This window comes from Citrus clementina, unplaced genomic scaffold (genome assembly GCF_000493195.1).
Source record: "Citrus clementina cultivar Clemenules unplaced genomic scaffold, Citrus_clementina_v1.0 scaffold_5, whole genome shotgun sequence".
Lineage (NCBI taxonomy): Eukaryota > Viridiplantae > Streptophyta > Magnoliopsida > Sapindales > Rutaceae > Citrus > Citrus x clementina.
The window spans coordinates 24,196,251-24,201,777 of record NW_006262201.1 but is presented as its reverse complement, the minus strand read 5'-3'; the positions used below and the strand labels follow the sequence as shown (position 1 = coordinate 24,201,777).

General features: G+C 35.0%; 1 long non-coding RNA gene across 1 annotated transcript; it reads right to left on the bottom strand.

The window, feature by feature from the left end:
- Positions 1–2,460: 2,460 nt before the first annotated feature.
- On the bottom strand, positions 2,461–4,956 carry LOC112098330. Its single transcript, XR_002905461.1, has 3 exons — positions 4,440–4,956; positions 3,807–3,870; positions 2,461–2,700 (listed from the first exon to the last, which is right to left on the bottom strand). It is a non-coding gene; the product is annotated as an uncharacterized LOC112098330 (long non-coding RNA).
- Between the last annotated feature and the right edge of the window lie 571 nt (positions 4,957–5,527).

Here is a 5,527-nt window from a genome sequence, read left to right as displayed (position 1 = left end):
ATGAAAAGCTAGAAATTTAAGATAGATTAGGAAAAAATACTTCAGACGTAATTAACCTAAAATTAAGTTATACAGAACAAAGTTTTTTAAGAGAAATAATTTTGATCTAAGAGTAAGTTTTTTATTTCTCTTTCTACCACTATGTTAATAAGGTCCTATTTGGGATCGAGGCGTTGTAACTTTTAAATTACAGCTGTTGTAAAAAAAACTTTAACTTTGCAATAGACGTTAATATTATGTAGTCAATATAAATTTTAAATAATTATTTTGATAAAATCAATAAATATATAATAGATTTTTTATCATACATGTGTAAAATCAAATCAACTTAGTTTCTAAGTTACAGCAGCTAGTGTTTATCAAACACTTTAGTGTTGTAACTTTTATCAATGAATCTTTTCTAAATTGAATTAATAGTTGATGGTAACCATTTTATTGAGAGCACATACATGTAATAAAAATTTGAGGGATGGGGAACACTGAAATAGATTTGATTCCAAGAAAAGCTTGCAAACTACGAGAACCAATATGAACATAAGTCTGCAAAACAATTGCAAAGAGAGGAAAAAAGGAAATAATAGTGAACACACACACACATATGACATTAGAAGAGAAATCATGCTAAAGAGCTATAGTTGTTTAGTTACGAAAGTAATTCAAGTTAAGGATACTTTTGTAATAAATACATAGATTGAAAGGTGACTATAGAAAGTATTCTAATGGGTCAAATAGCCCCATCTTATTATTAAATATAATATTTAGTTACTTTCTCCATATCTTTACAAAAATTCCTAAAAAGAGCTGTCCATATATTCATCATTCTCTAACTCTAATTAATCTTTTGTAATATAAATTAAATGTAACTTATCATCAAAATTATGATTCCACATACACACCCACACCCATCCACCCACACACAACACTACAAGAAAACTGACAATAGATGACAGACACTTTATGACGGAAATGGCGTACGTCATAAAAGTATGATAGAGTCGTGATAGATTTTGTGTCTATCAAGTATTCATGATGGACTCGTGATAGAAATAAATTATGTCAATAATATATGGCGACTTTGTGATAGAAGATATTACATCAAGTATTCATGATAGAATTTTAATGTTTACTTGATTTTAGCGCTTCTTTGATTGAAATTTTTTGTATTATTTGAAATAAAATATTATATGAATCAAGAAACGTTGTCGTTTTACTTAAGTTGGAACGATTATGTTTTGCTTATAAATATTAAATATTTAAATTTTTTATTATAAAATAAAAAAGCTATTAAAATAAAAATAAAAAGTTAAAATTAAAAAGAAACCCTCGATTTGTTTTCCTAAGTGTTGAGGTTCCCACCCATTCTCACACCAAACGCTTCTCTCCTAAAACCACCTGAAACCCTAGCCTCTGTATAACCACTCTCAATCAACCTAGGTAGATGCTCACATCCATAGCCACCATGGCGGAAGCATTCGAATCGGGTTGCGTTTCTTGGTGTAACGGAAGCGTGGCGGTGCTCATGGCTCTACTAGTTGCACGCGAGGCTCCAGCGTTGGCTGACGGCATGTGATGACCACAAAAAGAAGTAGTACAGTGGCAACAAAGCTGTTTCATGTTGGTTGCAATTGTCACAAACTAGAGGCGTGAGCCTTCAATGGCCAACTGTGCTCATTTTGCGCACCAACTCGCCTTGGGTCTCATGACAACGAGTTATAGATTTATAGTGCTAATCTTCGTCGTCTTGCTATCAACGCTTTACCAATTTTCATCATTATCAGCCGCCGACTCTTCTTCATCGTATGGAAGCCTATTGGCAGTTCAAAGGAACGGCAACTGGATCCCACGCTGCAACAAAATGGGGTCAAGATTTGAGTGTTCGCAGAACCCCAAGTGCAAATGGTGCCATAGTGAAGCTCTTGATGACATGTGCTTCAGTGAATCTAAAGCTTGGAGGCTGCCTCACCAGGTCTTCTTTTGTGATTCTTGATTCATCACTTTTCTTCTTCTTCTGCCAGGTTAGATGACTTGATTAAATTTATCCTTCTTTTGAGTACTTTACCCAAATAGGGGAGCTTGTCTTTGAAATGCTTTTCTCTCTTACTTCCCTTTTGTATTCATATCTTATCTTGTACTTGATTGTATAAATGAACTCAACGGAAACTTCCAATCGCAATTTTAAATATTTGTTCTTTAATTCTTTTTTTTTTCTTAATTTTTTTTAATTTTTATCTTATTTTGACGAGTGCTTGAGATTTATGGTTTGGATTTGTAATTCTGGTGAGTGTTTTATTGGTCTAGATCCGTTTTGAGTATATCCTAATGAAATGACCCGCCCCGTACCCCCCAGGGCGAGTCTATCTAAACTCGTAAACTCGAATCGATATTAATTACGATATCTAAGAATTCTGTAAAAATTTCAGTAGAATCTCCCTTATAAATATAACATCCCCAATCCTGCAATTTACAAAACAATACTCCCAAAATAATTCAATATTCTTCCATCCTCCACAACCGACTTCTCAAGTCAACATACCACATATCACCCATTAAAATACATTGATTATCCTTAATTACAAAATATAATAAATAAATACAATTCGCAATATCCCAAATATCAAAATATTAAATCTACGACTCCTAGCACCATCATGTGGCCACAAATTCAAAACTAACATTCGTTACTGAGTACCTGCAAATCTCCTGTGGGGGGAAAAATATAATAAAAACGGGATGAGTATAAAACTCAGTGAACTCAGTGAGTTGATAGTAATTTTGAAAAATCAATTCTTTTCAAATGATTTAATTTTTCTCAAATCATCAATTTCTCAAATCAATTTCATTAGAATATCATAAGAACTTACATAAACTTATTTAATTCAAATTAGACACTGAAATACTATATTACATAAATCTGCATAAAATCGATGGAAACATAATACTTATCATATCAAATACTGAATACCAAAACTATCATCAAACAAGTACCCAGGGGAATAATCTAGTCATATCCGGACCTCAACGGACGGACAATGACGTACTATTTGGGTAACGTCATGCCCTAGAGCTACAACGGATAGACAGGGAAATACAATCTCATATCTCATCATAACTGTGCAAGCATAATCTAGTCCCCAAAGGACAAAAGCGCCCAAGCACACGGCCCAAAGCCTGTGTGTACTCAGACGGGCCCCAAAGGCCTGTATCTCATCTGTATCTCAACTGTCTGTATCTCATATCTGTATCACTGTATCTTTGTATCTCAATAACTGATCTGTATCACTGTATCTCAATAACTGTCTGTAGCCCATATCTGTATCACTGTATCTCAATATATGTATCACTGTAATAATCATACCGCATGCATATGCCCCAAAGGCAAAAGCGCCCAAACACACGGCCCAAAGCCTCTATGTGTGTTCAGAGGGGCCCCAAAGGTCTCTCATCTCATATCATTTATATCACTATATCTGGAGGGGATGATACTGTTTAATGATTTAAAAAACAATCATAATACTCATATTCACCTACCTCTTAACCATATTTTAAATCATATCACATTTGAATCCACTTTTCTTATCTTTCACATAATACCATACTTTATTCAAAATCGATACCAAACATTTTAATATAATCTCAACACGTGAATAAAATTCATTTCAAGGAAATCACATTAAATCCAATTCGAGAAAATCACATTAAATCCATTTCGAGAATTCATTAAATCAAAACATTTAGAATACTTAATCTGCAAACATGCTTTACTATCATAATTAACTCTAAAAATAAGTTTCGTATATTCCACTCACAGTGACAATGTCCAGACTCGGTGTCGACAACGTCCGCGGGTTGATTCTTGTTTTGCGGATCCTCCTAATCAAGGAAACGACATAAACATTTCCGTAAATTGAAATACAACAAATCTTACATAATAATTCTCGAAACGAATATCTATCAATAATAAACTATCCCAGCATGCACAAAATTACCGAAATACCCCTACATACCAAAATTACCAAAATGCCCCCATCATCATTATTTTACCAAATTATCCTCAGAATCTTCAATTACTAAATTGTCCTAATTCAGATCACGAAATTTACCACAATGTCAGAAATTACGAAATTACCCTCGGAGCATAAATTTACCAACATGTCCTTAACAACTTAAATTACCGAATTACTCTTGAAATCTCAAATTACCTCATTACCCCAACTTAAAATTACCAATTTATCCACTGATTCCACAAATTACATATTTACCCTCAAATTTATGAATTTACCGAATTACCCTTGAATTCAATATAACCAAACTACCCTCATATCAAAATTACCAAATTAACCTCAAAATCATAAATTACCAACTTTATCCTCAATTACAACAATTACCAAGATACCCATAAAATTTGAAATTACAAAATTGCCCTTAGACCGTGAAATTACCAAAATACCCTTGCCGGTCAACGGTCACCGGAATTCATCCGACGGCGACGGGAAGCTCAGGTCTGATAGCTCAGACCTCGGTGAGTCCAAAGGTGGTGGACGTGACCTCCCACGCGCGTTGCCGGCGGCGGATCGAAGCTACAAAATCTGCAAGCTTTCCGGTGGTCGTTCGGCGATAATCCGGCCGTTTCAGGTGACGAGGTTGGTCGGAAAATGATGCTGGTGACGTGAGGAGTAGAACCCAACTAGAAGTGTGCCCAAAATCCGGTGAAATCGACGACGGCGAAAACGGGTTTGGCCGCGAGTTTTCGAGCTCAAATCACCGGCGTTCGGGTCGGTTTCCAGCGACGAGGATGGCATGGATACGTTGCTCATCTCTCAAGCTTCAAATCGGTACCAAGCACGGCCGGTGAGGTGGCCGGAATCGGGAGATATCGCCGGGTCAAAGTCGCGGGTTCCGGGTCGGATCTGGGTCAAACTCGGGTCAACTCTATCTCCCTCTCTCTCCCGCGTGCTCCTCTCTCTCATTCCTACTCTCTCTTACTCTATATATATATATATCTGGGTGGAGGGTCAAAAACGGGTATGGGGTATTACACCTAAGCAAGTTTTTGGCACTTTAATAATTTAGGATATTCTTTTATCTATGTTCTTTTTGTTAGCCGAAATTAGCTTTTATCACTCCTTTTTCTTTTTTTTTTAGTTGATACCACGTAAAAGTAATTTGGTATTTTCTCTAATTAAATACTGCATATTCTAATCACATTAGTGAAAGAAAATATTAAGATGTTTTATTAATCTCTTCTAAAAATAATATTAGTATTAAAAATAACGATTATTTTACAAATTTTTGTTGCAATGATGTTGGAATGTTCGTAGTTTATGTAGAGTATCCGGACTCTGCTATTTGGGGTCTCTGTAATGTGTTTCTTTTTTCCCCTACCTCTCTTTAGTTTATCTCTTCTATTATGAATGCTTTAGAGCAATATTTTTTATGTTGTAGGGTAAGAGAAATTGTTAATTTTTTATGAGTAATGGAACTACCTTACTGGAAGGTGTGTATAAAGAGTTATGTTTTACGTTTTCTT